The sequence below is a fragment of the Balaenoptera acutorostrata genome, chromosome 17, assembly GCF_949987535.1.
Source record: "Balaenoptera acutorostrata chromosome 17, mBalAcu1.1, whole genome shotgun sequence".
In the NCBI taxonomy this organism is placed as follows: domain Eukaryota; kingdom Metazoa; phylum Chordata; class Mammalia; order Artiodactyla; family Balaenopteridae; genus Balaenoptera; species Balaenoptera acutorostrata.
Window position 1 is genome coordinate 63,088,291 of NC_080080.1, and position 15,063 is coordinate 63,103,353.

Below are 15,063 nucleotides of genomic sequence, written 5' to 3' on the forward strand. Positions count from 1 at the left end.
CTGTTTTACCCTTTTTTGCAACGTCCACCCAGGCTTCTGCTGCTAAGACCTCCCAGCCAGCTGAACTGATTTGATTATCTCCAATCAACAATAAATATGGAAGAAGGCATATTTACAAATCAGAGGAAACTCTGAGAAACCTCTCTGTGGAGGTGACATTTAAACTGAAAAGTAAAGGATGAAGATACTCATGTGATGTTTATGTATGGGAGGTGGGGGTGAGTTTGGAAGGAGTAAAGGGCAAAGGACAAAGGCCCTGAGATGAAAAATAATTTGGCTTTTTTTTGAGAACTGAGAAAACCTGGATGTGGCTAGAACCCAAGGAGTAAGGGAGAGTTGCAAGTGGTTAAGAGTGAGAGAGACAGGGGGAGCCCAGAACCTCAAATGACTCAGAGTCCACAATGAAGAGCCCGGACATTATTCTTGGTACAATGGAAAACCAATTGGATGGGTTGAAGCAGGGGGATGACGTGTTCTCATTTGTATTTTAAGAAGGTCACCCTTGAAGGGAATAATACGGAAGCTGAGAGCAGTGAGTGGACCGCTGCAGTTGTCAGGTACGCAGTGACTGTGGCTTGGATGACGTAGCTGCAGTAGAGGTGAAATACACAAGGCTCATTTGGAGGTAGTATTGGCAGATCTCTAATTCACTGACAAATTAGGTCGAGTGTGTAAGGAAAAGACAGAAATTAAGGATAACTCCTGGCTTCTGGTTTAAGTAAAAAATTAAAAGGGTTTTCTTTTAAAATATCTATTTCCAATATCATAAGAGGAGATTATAAATCATGAAGAAAAGAGAGGCTATGTCCATTTATTAAGCCACTGCCAAATACCAGAAAATGGTGCTGGGTGGTGTCTTATATATGCTGTCCAATTTAAGATTCTCAGGGACCCTATGATAGTAGGTGTATTATCTCAGATTAGAAATGGGCAAAATAGAGCACAAAAAGTTAAATAACTTGTCAAGTGTCATTCAGTAGCTCAGTCTACTATCTAACTCCCTCTGACTGAAGTGCTTTATACACATCATACCATACCAGGACTGATAATTTTCTCTAAATCAATGAGCTGACTATTCCTAAGATATTTATCGCAAGATGGCTAAAGACATACTACTGATACAATTAATCTTTCACAATTTTAAAACAGACTAACAGTTCCAAACGCCCATGATTTGCAATTATACTGTCAGTGAAATTAAAGTTTTGCGAGAGTGAATCATGGAGATTTTACTGAAATCTGAGTTGTTAGGATTCTACCTGAGAAACTCTGAAACAACCTGTTTAACGCATAACTTCAAATGCAGAAAGTGCCCTTTGAACCTGAAAGGCTGTATGTGTTTATCTCTCTCAACCAGGGAAGAGAGGATTGGGCCATAGAGAGCGTCCCTCAGAATTGGTTTGACATTTCGGCACTTTTGCTATCAGCATGAATGGTGCTGTGCTGTATGTCTCCTTCCCATTAACTCAAGAAATATACAGTTTAACAGCCTCTGAATTATTGTATATATTTCTGTATAATTTCTACACTTCTTACTGAAACTCAACGCTCATAAATTAAGGTGACGCATAAATGCCTATACAACGCCCTGGACACAGCAGAGAAGCCTGAAAGAAAGATATCTTTTAAATGTTTTTCCAAAATTGCAAACACATTATCTGCCCTGCTTTGGAATTCAGCTTAATTTGGCATTGTTCTTTGACTTCTGTAGTCTCAGTGACACAAACATGCATACCCAGAGGACTTCCCTCTACTGTTACTTAACCAAAACAGTGCACCATTATTCAGAGGTCAAGATGGGGAAATAGGATGAACCTATGAAACAGATAGTAGGTTTCTAATATCAGACATATCTCTAGATTATTCACAGAAGATTTTTCTTTCTATATATTATTCACTGAATCTAGATATTATCTCAAGCCATACCAATTTTTGCCATTTGTCCTGGCCAGAGGGACTGATCAAAAGGGAGGAAACATTAAAGGGACAGTGGCAGAGTATGGATGGAGGTAAGTGTGAAGAGAGAGAGGAAGCCTTTCTAGAGATCAACATGAATGACTTGGGTTTTGGACTCAGTTAACTGATTTAATTTAGAGTCTAAAACAAAAAATATTCATGAGCCATAAGGAAGACTTGAATATCTAAGGCTGTAATAAGACTAAATACTTTATGTTACCCTGCTGTTGTGAACTGAATTGTATCTCCCCAACCCCCAAACTTTATATGTTTAAGTCCCAAATCCCAGTACCTCAGAATATAACTGTATTTGGAGATAGAGCTTTAAAGATGAATTAAGATAAAATGAGTTCCTATGGGTGAGTCCTCCATTAATCCAATATGACTGGTGTCCTTATAAGAAGAGGAGATTAGGATACAGACATTCACGAAGGGAAGACCCTGTGAAGACACAGTGAGAAGATGGCCATCTACAAGTCAAGGAGAGAGGCATCAGAAGCAACCAAACCTGCCAACACCTTGATCTTGGACTTCTAGGCTCCAGAACGGTGAGAAAATAAATTTCTGTTGTTTAAGACACCCAATCTGTGGGTTTCTTTTTTTCCTTATTTATTTATTTGGTTTTTTTTTTTAATTTTTAAATTTTTAATTTTAAAAAAAATTTTTAACATCTTTATTGGAGTATAATTGCTTTACAATGGTGTGTTAGTTTCTGCTGTATAACAAAGTGAATCAGCTATACATATACATATATCCTCATATCTCCTCCCTCTTGCGTCTCCCTCCCACCCTCCCTATCCCACCCCTCTAAGTGGTCACAAAGCACCGAGCTGATCTCCCTGTGCTATGCAGCTGCTTCCCACTAGCTATCTAGTTTACATTTGGTAGTATATATAAGTCTATGCCACTCTCTCACTTCGTCCCAGCTTACAATCTGTGGTTTTTGTTATGGCAGTCCCAGCAAACTAAAACACCTACCTAAAGAAATATTTTATTTACTTTTTTTCTTCCAATAGAAAAAAAAAAATGTATGTTTGAGGTAAGTTCTCTGGGCTTTCCCAATATCTGGAATACACTATATCAAAAAGAGGAACTATGGAATCTCTTCAGTGCATATATTTTTATAGAAATGGATTTATATAATTCCAGCTTTAATTAATTTCCCACATTTTGCTCCCATTTTCCTCTGTTTTTGAAATTAGCTTCACTAGCTTTGATAGTTACTTCTCTTTTGCTTTTTATTTATTTTGCTTAAAATTGATAAACTGTTCAAGGAATAATACTTAACTATAAGACATTTATGACAGATAATGGAAAATATAGCATATTATTATTAAGATTGATTAAGCTCTTTTACTTAGCTCAATTAAACTTGGAATGAAGCATCTCATACATTTAGAATCTAAATACAAATGTGTATGTACGTGTGTATATACTAGTATATATTATTTATGTATATTATTTGTGGGCAAATAATATATATATATATACACACAGACACACATATAAGAATACATATATATATATGTGTATCCTGGAATAAGTGGTTTGTATGTTATAACACCATAAACCAATCTGAATGAGAATTATTTTTTGTATTTATATCTCTAACTAGTTTGCTAAACTCTTAAGGATTCTATTTATTCTTTACATCACTTAAGCCACTACATGTCTTGCACATAATACTCAAAAACTCTTGCCTAATTGAATTATAACCCTTTTTAACCAATAATGCATTTTTATGATAGCTACTCATTTCTAATATACAAGTTATCAGTTCAATTTCACAAAATGAAATGTCAGGTTTTGAATTCACTTGTAAGACAAAATATGTGCTTTACATAGGAAGAAAACCACAATGCTGTTAACAATTGTTTTAGGTTTAAATAAAAGAACTACACGCTAGGCACGTATATTGTTTGTTCTCCTTTACAATTTAAGAGTTTAAGGCAGTTTGAGAACATATATCAAAAATACTCTCTACTTAGATGACAATTACTTTGCAAGTATTAACTTTCTGGGAATCCATGCATAAATAGAAGAAAAATATGACTATTAAAATTCATAAGTCACTTGGTAATGGAAAGTAGTTAAATATACATGACATATGCTAGGTATACATATACTTACATTTCCTGTTTAATGTATTCATAATAAGGATAATTTCAGGTAGTAGGAATCTTTGTCCAGAAAGAAGCTGATCAACTAAACCAAGAAAGGAAAATCATCTTTTAAAACACTCTAGACTTTTTAAAAATTGTAAGCCTTGCTTCCCAAGATGTTTCATTATTAAATAATTACTAATTGAGAAACTTTTCAACTAGTACTTATTCATAACTCCTGAAAAGAAGATAGCAATGTACACACATTTATAATTAACTGAATATTCAAAATGCTTCAATTCTTTCACCAGGAAAAGAACCCATGGGAGTTAAGGATGGATGAAATTTACAAAAAAGGAGCAAATGAGGAAATTTCAAAAACTGCAAGTGAGAAAAAAAAAAAAGAAAGACTTAATTCCTAAATTGTGAGCCTGTTTAGCATGTAACTTTTTTCATGTCTACGAAGTTGACCTGAGGTAAGAATAGAGTAGTGCATGTCAATGGCAGAGAGAAAGAGGGCAGGGTACTGAGCAGAACAATGGAAACAGAATATATGGAACCAAAGGATTACATTTGAAAACTTCTCATTATCTTTGAACTTCCCGTGAGAAACTAAAAAGTTAAAATTAAAAAAATAAAGAACTTGATTATACCGGTTTTTTTCCCTTAGCAAATTAACTAACAAATACATAGAACACATGCAATACTTTATTCATCTAGAATCAAGACAACTGAAAGAAAGTTCACAGAGTCCAGAAAATCCTCTGAGATTCTGGAATTTTTGTTAAACATTCTACGTTAACTGTGAATGATCATTTTTAAAGTACTACAACTATACTCCCCAACCTTTATCAGGGTCTCCTGTACATCTACCAGAGCTCAGCAGGACACTGTCCCCTGCCCAACTGGGTAAGTGCTCTTCTGCCCCTGCAGACCAACCCAGCTGTCACTCTTTCTCACGCAAATTTACACACACACACACTAGCCAAAAAGACATTTGCTCAAAACCCCAAAACCTATACTTAATATTGTGTACACTAATCTCCAAGTCTCAGTGTCTTCCCATATTTGTCACAGGACTTAAATAACGTAGAGGGAAACACTGTAAATTGTGCATATGAAAGAATTCTATAAACTGTGAAACTCAATTATTAGTATCAATATTGTTATTGTATAAATATTTATTAATGTTAGTGCTCACACACACACAAAAAGTCTAAACTCCATAGCATGACCTCAAAAATTCTCTACTTTCAGGCTTCTTGTTTTTGTGAACTCACTTTCCACCACCTTTTCCTATTTTACCACACACTGGAGCCTCATGAAACCACAAAAGCAACCTTTTTATTTGCACATGCTATTCCTATTTATGACTAGAATATCCTTTAGTCTCTTCTTCTCTCAGTCAAATCCTACCTCTTGTACAATAGACTAAATTCATATAGGGAGATGATGTTTTAAAATCCTGTATCTGATAAAGGACTTGTAGCTATAATATACATAGAACACTTACAACTTGATAATAAGAAGACAAACAACTTAATTTTTAAAAGATAGGTGGGGGGAATTCCCTGGCGGTCCAGTGTTTGGGACTCCATGCTTTCACTGTCAAAGGCCTGGGTTCGATCCCTGGTCGGGAAACTAAGATCCCACAATCTGTGCAGCATGGCCAAATAAATAAGCAAATAAGTAAAATAAAACAGAAAGATGGGTGGGACAGGGGGTGCAGATGCATAGGTTTTGAACCACCAAAGAAAATACATGAATGGTACATAAGCTCATGAAAAGATGCTCAGCATCACTAGTCATCTGGGAAATGCAAATAAAAACCACAATGTAATCTCATCATCTACCTTTTAGAATGTCTAAAATTAAGACTGACCATACCAAGTGTTGGTAAGGACGTGAAGAGACTGCAACTCAAACACTACTGGTGGAAACATAAAATGGTACCACTACTTCGGAAACCTGTTTCTTCCATAAGATCTAGCTTTTGTACTGTTAGGAAACTATATAAAACAAATGAAAGCATATATCCTCACAAAGTCTTTGTACAAGAAGGTTCAGATTAGCTTTATTTTTAAGAGCAAAAACTAGAAACAGTTTAAGTGTTCGTCAACAGGTGAATGAATAAACAAATTGTGGCATATCCATACAATGTTTTAGCATTCAGTTAAAAGAAAATTTTTTTAAGAATGAACAATTGGTTGATGCAATAATATGTATGAATCTCCAAATAATTATGCTAATAATTATGAAAGAAGACAGACGCAAAAGAATACTCCATGATTCCATGGATAAGAAATTCTAGAAAATGAAAACTAATTTGCAAAGGCAGAAAGTAGAGCAGTGGTTGCTTCAGGACAGAGGACAGGGAGGAAAAGGAGGGAGGGTTTCCAAAGGAGCTTGAAGAAACCTTTGGGGGTGTTGGCTACATTCACTATCTTTATTATGGTGATTATTTCACGGGTATATACATATGTCAAAACTTTTAAAATTATGCACTTTAAATATGTGCAGTTTATTGTATGTCAATTGTACCTCATAAATCTGTTTTTTTCAAGAGGAATAAGCTACTGATAAGCACAACAAGATGGATGAATCTGATGGATGAATCTCAAAATTATTATATGAAATGAAAAAAGCAGGACACAAAAAGCTACATACTATATGATTCTATTTATATATTATTCTGGAAAAGGCAATCCTAGGGACAGATATCACACTGGTGGTTGTTGGGGAGAGGTGGAAGGGGCTGACTGCAAAAGGGCACAAGGGAATTAGGAGGAGGGTTGTGCAGAAAGGTTCTATATCCTCATCGTGGTTGGTAGTGATTACACAATGGCATACATTTGTCAAAATTCATTGAAGTGTATGGTTAAAAAGGATGGATTTTACTGAATGCAAATTGTATCTCAATATACTTATCTCAATGTAATTATATCTCAATATCAATATATTATATCCCTCTTGACTTAAAAATAAAGAATTCACATGTCATCTCTTACGTAACCTACTCCAGGAAAAGTTAGTGGGCTCTCTGTTGGGTTTCTACAATCCTTCTCCAGTACTCAACGTATGCCCTTATCATAGTGAGTAATAATTCTTTAATGCATATCCCTAACCAGACATGAAAATCTTAGGAGAGAATTGTTTCCAGTCATTGCTTAATCCCCAATATAGAATGCAGTGCTTGAAAATTAGCTTCTCAACAAATGTTTTAATTCTATTATTGGCATTTCACCTTCCTTTTCCATTACAGATACTCATTCATTCAGTGAACACATGCTCATTAAGCCTCAACTAAATGCCCAACTAAAGAATGAGCAAGAATAATACATTTCTTACCCTCAGAAGCCTAACACTCAAGCCAAAGAGAATCATCATCAAACGTGCAACCACTGTGTGTGATGAAGTTGGTAAGTATCATGATAGGGAAAGAACAAGATACAATTAAATTGGTATATTGGGTCAGGAGGTCCGGAAAGGTGGTATTTGAGCAAAGACCTGCAAGATAAGTGGAAGCTCGCTAGAATAGAGGGGGGAAATGATGGTGACACTGGCAGAGAGTTTTCCAAACAGTAGAAACAGCACTTTTGAAGGTGCAGAGCATGGTGCATTTGAGGAACTGGAAGAGATTTATTCCAGCTAAAGACTAAAGTAAGGGATGTCAAGAAAAGAGAGATGAAGCTTGGAGTGGAAATCATAGACCAAGTCACATGGGGTCTAGTGATGTGAATATACTTGGAGTTGATGATACGGGCATCAAGAAGTGAACAAATGGTTTTAAATGGAAGAAAAAAATAATGATCAGATTTGTCTTCTCTGTAGCACTCTGTTATCATGGGAACTGATTGGGGTTAAGACTAACCAGGAAGGGAGAACAGTTGTTTGTTGCAAAAATTCAGATTAAAAATAGTCATTACTTTGCTGAAAATTAGCCCAAACTAGAGAAACAATCCTCTTCCTAAGTACTTGACAATGTAGCTCAAATGGCCAAATGAGGTTTACTTTTGCCATACAAACTAAGCTTTAAAACGTGTACAACTTTTAGGATTATAATAGTTGAAAAACTATAAATCTATAATGACCAGGATCAAATCAAAGCTTCCTGTACAATCCTAAAGATTTAAGGTCAGCTTCAATCCCTCACATTCCCTCATCTTCCTTATTCTACAGCTCTTAAATCCAGTTTAAAGAATTTCAAAACGTCACTAGATTCTACGCTATCCTCTTCACATCTCCATTGGACAATTGGGAAATCTTCCTACTATTCCCCTGTCTTTTGTCTGTCCCTCTTTGATCCATCCTCAAAAATGTTGCCAATCAATTTAAAAAAAAAAAAAAAAAAGAAGAAGAAAAAGAAAACTTTCATAACCCAACCTGCTTACAGACTTTTGATGGCTCCCTGTTGCCTAGAGGACATTGCTCAAACCTTTGTCACCCACATTCAAGACTGTCAGAATCTGGCCCGGTGTTCCTTCCCAATTCATCTCTTGCCATTCCACTTATTTCAAATGTCATCTCCTCCACCCCAAACAAATTTCTCATTCTTCTCTATTCAGCAAGTTCTAATCAGAAAAATCATTAACTACTCCATGAAATCTTTCCAGGCCACTCAAGCTAAATGTATCTTTTGTGCTTCTATTTTCCATTGTATTTCTACCTACTGTATTAATGCAATAGTTATCACCCTATGTTATAGACGGTTATATGTGTTTGTCTTCCAGGTAGATTATTTGTGTTTGAGGGTGGGGACACTGCTTTATTTATACCTGTATTCTGGGCATCTGATACAGTGCATATAATTACACTCCATCTAAATTAATATATAGACTTTATTTGCAAACTCTAGCCATGATGTCTGAAATGACAAAATGCAAAAGAAAAAAAAAAAATACTGGGACAGATTCCACAATCTTCAGTAAGCCAGGAGCACAAGCAAAGTACAATACAGTATGCAAGCCTAGAGGAACAGTACTCAAAGATTCAAAATATTAAAAAATACTAAATTACCAGGCCCAGATGATGCTATTAACAGATTCAGCAGATACTTTTAAATGAGACGGGGACAGGGGACACACTATCTAGATGTCTATGTCAACTTTTTGCTATCATATATAAATGTGATTCTTCTATATTTGAACTATAGTGCAGAGAAAGGGTCAAACATTCAATAAATAAAATGCTTGGCTTAAAGAATACAAGAATTAATCCACATATACTTTAAGGGTAAAGACTTATTCTCATTTTAAAACTTTTTAAACTGAGGCACAAAAATGTTAAGTAACACACAGGGATGCCCAGCTGGCAGAGGGCAGAACTGAGATTTGCACTCAGGTTTTGATGATTCCTAAGCCCCTGTTCTAACCACTGAACTATACTCAAGGCGATCCTTGTCTACACTGCTCAGCTAAATGCTCCATGAAGTCAGGGACTATGTCTCTCTTCTTCATCACTGATCTCCGAGGCCTATTAGAGGGCTTGGCCAGGTCTCTAGGGGTCCATAAACTCTTGAAGTCTTATGTAATTTGTTTGTGTACATAAGTAGAATTTCTCTAGAGAGAGGATCAATAAAAAATGGGTGACACTTATTAACAACAATCAAGCAGTGTTGTAGATGAATTATCTCATTCTATCACAACGACAACAGCTACACAAGATACATGGTGGGTACTCAGTATATGCCAGGCATTGTTCTAAATGTTTTCATGCATTAGCATATATGATCATCATACCAATTCTACGAGATAGATGTTATAATCACATACACTTCAAAAATGAGGAAATTGGGCCTCAGTGAGGTTAACTTGGCCAAGTGCCTTAGCTTTTGCTCCCCTTATAGTAAATAGCTGGGCAGGAATATAAATGTCCCTATGTGACAACAAAGCAGTCCTTCTTGGCTTATAGCCCATGAGATAGTCATTTTCAAAGACCGTCATGTCCCCCAAAATGTTAAGAGAATTACAAAAAAAGAAAAAAAATAAATTCCCTATGCATTTTCCAGAAAGTTATCTTGATAAAACCAAAGGTTTTCACAGCAACACAACATCAGGAGCTATGAGCTAATTCTCCCATATAGAGAGCATTCTGTCTCCTCATGTATTAAATACAAGGTAGGAAGTATATGTAGTAGGGGAGTTTTTTTCTTTAAGGGTTAACTATGATGAATGGGCGAGATAGTATTGAGTTCCAAAGGTACTTATATAAGCATGCAAATATGTATACATGGAGCTCCTGGTACATCAGGAGCAGGGTTCCTGCTAGCCCTTACAGACATTTTGTGACCTAGAAAAGTACCTTCTCCCAGGAATACTCAGTCAAGAACAAGGGGACATGGCATGGACTGTGGAGTCCGACCCAGGTACCATTCCTCGCATCCCCCTCAGCTGGGCAGCCCTGGGCAGTGAACAACCAAGGACTTCTTGAAGATGCCATGGTTACTCTCTAGAGCCTAGAGCCACAGTGCCTGGATTTGAATTCCCAGTTTTATCCCCTGTAGATGTGTGACCTTAGACAAGTTTTAAAATTTCTCTCTGCCTCATTTTTCCCATCTGAAAATGGGGAGAATATTAGTATAAGCTGCATAGATTTGTTTAAAGAATCTAAGAGAAAAAAATGCATATAAATAGTTTAGAACAATACGAAACACATATTAAGGATTCAGTAAGTTTCAGCTAAAATATGTATATTATTAATATTCATAAATAGCTCTCTCAACTGTAGGAGTAAGGCATATTTGAAGCATTCCATGTGTCTATGTATGAGCTGATTAATACCAAGAGGTGAAAGTTCCTATGGGGAGGGTGGAGAGAAGTGATTCTACAAGGATGTATCATTGTACCCTCAGCTGTTTTGTTTGCCTCTACAGCTTCCTAAGGACCCAAAATTATGATACGTCATTTAAAATTGTGATTTTATTCCCAAGGATGTGAAGTCAAGAGCCACAAAATCACTACAGCAACCACTAGGCACACCGGAGTCACATGTTTGCAACATAGAAATTCTCACTCAGCATGTATCAGTATCTCCAGCCATTCAGTAAATGGATAGATAGTAACTAATACAGTGGCATCTTTTACAAGCTCAAAATAAGGCCGCATTTTAAAATGCATTTAACTTGTTTTCCACTTTATTACTATATTTTCAAAGCAAAATTCTCAAGCTCTCGAAGTAGGATGTTACAGGACTGGCTTATATAATTTCCAAATATCCAACTCCCACAATGAGAAATCCATTTTTCAACAACCAGATTGGCAACATTTTAAACAGATCATTATTATCCAGTGTTGGCAAGAGTATGGTAAATACACTGTGGGTACTTAGGAAGGCTCTTTGCAATATCCATTCAATTTAAAGTGAATGTCCCCCTGGAACTAGCAATTCTCTTCTCAGAATAAATCTTCTGCAGTACCCTGGCAGAGCTAATGTACACAGATATACACTGCATCACTGTTTGTAATAGTAAGAAATTGGAAAATCCAAGTGAATATTCTGGGGGATATTGGCTGGCTGGTTACATTGGGTAAATACATTCAAAACAGAATCTTCATATACGGACAGAGACATATTTGAGAAATATTAAATTAAAAATAAATTTCAGAATACTGGTATATGAACCATTATCCATTTTTTTTTTTTTTTTTTTGTAACACAGCATCCACATTTTATAGCTACTTTATTTATTTATTTATTTATTTATTTTTTGGCTGTGTTGGGTCTTCGGTTCGTGCGAGGGCTTTCTCCGGCTACGGCAAGTGGGGGCCACTCTTCATCGCGGTGCGGGGACCGCTCTTCATCGCGGTGCGCGGGCCTTTCACTATCGCGGCCCCCCCCCGCTGCGGGGCACAGGCTCCAGACGCGCAGGCTCAGCCATTTTTTTTGAAATAATGAAAGAAAAATTCCTGTGGTTATACCCATGAAAGCACACAACTCCAACCATCAATGGTAGTTACACATATGGAGTGGAATAGGAAAGGGGGTTCACTTTATACTTTACTATAATTTTCATGTTGTTTTATAAGCAAGTAGTACTTTTAGAATTCATAAAAATAACAAGAATTTTCAAAAGAAACGGGGAACTCAAATAAAGTTATTATTTGCATGCAGGTATTAAAAATAAATCTTAGCAATCCCCAAAATTAATTTCCACTGTCCCATATGCTTGTAATCACAACTGCAGAATAAAATGCTCATGAGATCTTAAGAGACACACTCTCGTTAAAAAGTTGTACTACCTTCATAAAGCATGTTGAGAAATATTCCCTATTTGTAGGCCTATAAATGGAGCTTAGGAGGAATGGGAAGAAGAGAACAAACAGCTCTCAACCTCCATTCCACTTTGAAAAGTGAAAAATAAGTAGTTTACCACCACTGGCCACCTTGCTTTCCTCCACCTCCTCCCCCAGTTGGTACCAGAGAAAAGCCCAATCCTGCTAGGTCACTGACTTCAAACTCACAATAAACAGATCACGTGACCTGACTGATAGCAGAGTACACAAAAGATGAAAACAGGGGGAAGTGTGGGGATAACAAGGTTATTAAGAAAAAAGTGGTTGGGGCTTCCCTGGTGGCGCAGTGGTTGGGAATCTGCCTGCTAATGCAGGGGACACGGGTTCGAGCCCTGGTCTGGGAAGATCCCACATGCCACGAAGCAGCTGGGCCCGTGAGCCACAACTACTGAGCCTGCGCGTCTGGAGCCTGTGCTCCGCAACAAGAGAGGCCGCGATAGTGAGAGGCGCGGCACGCGCACCGCGATGAAGAGCGGCCCCCGCTTGCCGCAACTGGAGAAAGGCCTCGCACGAACCGAAGACCCAACACAGCCAAAAATAAATAAATAAATAAGAAAAAAGTGGTGAGAGCTGGAAGGGAAGAATATTGTAACGATGACGAGAGAGAAGATACATGTAAAAAGAACGGAAAGGAGGGAGAAAGTAACAAAACAAAAGCAGGAAATGTTACTCTTCATGAGGTGTTTAGCTTTCAGGACATCCCATTAAGTGTACAGCCTCTGTAGTCTGCATTCTCTAGCCCTTGACCTCAAATGAAAGCTGACTGAAGACTGTTTGCTTGTTGGAGAGGGGTCCTTTGACTCTGTTTTGAGCAAGTCTTAGAAGCACAGCACATCAGGTATGAAGCCCATTATATTCAATTCAAAGATCTTATCACGTGCTGGGTTAATCCCGTTAGACAGGGAGTGATTATTGCTTAACTGGCACATTGTTTAAACAAGCTTCCGAAGGACAGTTCTTCCCAAAGGAAGCCAAAGTGACTTAAATAGAATTATATATACTTATGTCCATGTAAGTATAGACAGGCAGACGTACACGTATATATTTCACAAAATCCCCCCAGCAGCAGCATCGGAAGGTGCCCACTCTCCAAATGCGTCTAAGGGAGAAGAGGCATAAACTGAGACCGGAGCAAAGGCCTTGGGGTGATGCTTCAGGACCAAGCACCTCCCTACAAACCTCCGCGGTCCATAGATATCCCAAAGCCCTAGCCTGGCCCCAGGCCACACACAAGAAAAGAAACTCCACCGAAGCCCCCAGAGACCTGGCAACCACGTGACCCGCCGACAGACACCAAAACTTTCTCTGCCAAACAAATGCAACTTTTGTTTTACTTTTCCTGGGTGAATGGCTTGCGCTTGCCCCCCGCTGCCTCTCCTCCGGCCCTTTCCTCCTCCCTCCACCTCCGGCCGTGGGAGGCCTCGGGGTATCTCCTTTCCAGCTCGTCCGGCCTAGGGGTCCTAAGGCTCAGCCCCTCCCGGGGCGGGCGTCCCTCCTTCAGCCGCCTGAGGGGCACCAAGCCTCCTCCTGCCCAACACCGGCCGGGGACGGCGCACTCCGGCTCAGCCCCGGGTCGCGGGGCTCGGGCCGAGAAACTTACCTGCGCGGAGCCGCTCCCGGAGCTCCTGCGTCGCAGTCAGCGGCTCGGCAGCCGCCGCATCTCCCGGCGGCAGGTTCCCCCCACCCGGCCCAGCAGCGGGGTTCTGTGCAGCACTTTTCCCAGCCTGGGAAGTAGGTTGAAAGCGCGGAGGTGGGAGGTAGGGGTGGGCGGGGTGATCTGGGAGAAGAGGCTTAAGGATTTGGTTGTTGTTTGTTTGTTTGTTTGTTTTTTCCCGATCTCTAGCAAAGACTCTAGACCATATGCTGGGAGAATATTAGCTTTGCTCAATGGCGACAAAGCAGCGGCCTGACTCTCACAGTCCGGTCGATTTACTAAACAAACTGAAACGTGGGTGGGGATGTTAAACAGTAACCAGCAGTCTCAATGAAAACTGAAAGCAGCGAGGGCCGCCACCGCCTCGGCGCGCTCATTTCCCTGTTCCCAAGGCCCCAGGGCGACCGGCGGGCGCGCCAGCAAGTCCCAGAGCCCAGGCTGCGTGGACCGTAGCGGCTTTCCGGGGCCTCCCGGAGGCCGCCAGGCGGGAACTGCCACACGCCGCATGCCTAAATTTCCACCATCAGGGCGAGGCGCCGGGCGGCTTGACCCTTCGAGCCGGCTTCCCTCGTGCGCGCGCGCGCCTCCCGCACCTGGAGGGCCCCCAGCCAGCTTCCGCGCCCGCGGCCTGAGGCCAAACGCGGCCCCCGCGACGCGGGCCCCGTCCTCCTCCCCGCCCCGGCTCACGCCTCGCCTAGGGCGGTGTCAGCCCTCGGCCAGCGCGTTTGGAAAAGCGGCAGCGCGGAGAAGCCTTCTGACCCGAGAATGCAGATATAATTCCGAGCCAATGAGGTCCAGAAAAGAGCCGGAAGTATTATTAAAGGGAATTAAATAGGTTCCTAGGGACAGCACTGCGGCCACACCACTAGGGGAAGCCGCAACCATTTCATTAAACCGCACCTTGGGCCGCTGGGGTTAACTTCTGCCCTAAGGCTTGTGACCACCTTGCGCTGCTAGAGTTCCGGGAAGTAGAGGGAGACCAGTTTTTCATTCCCAGCCAACCCAGCCACCTGTGGCTTCAGTCAGTACCTCTTTACATATGTATCTGATGGAAAGCTTC

At 39.7% G+C, this 15,063-nt stretch overlaps 1 protein-coding gene across 1 annotated transcript in view; it reads right to left on the minus strand.

Annotated features, from left to right (window-relative positions):
• The window catches only part of HNF4G (hepatocyte nuclear factor 4 gamma), a 132,975-nt gene extending 118,850 nt beyond the window's left edge, over positions 1–14,125 (minus strand). Inside the window, exon 1 of the mRNA XM_057531659.1 lies at positions 13,950–14,125. The gene's annotated coding sequence lies outside the window, so the exon portion shown is untranslated. The remainder of the gene's footprint in view (positions 1–13,949) is intronic.
• Positions 14,126–15,063: the final 938 nt, after the last annotated feature.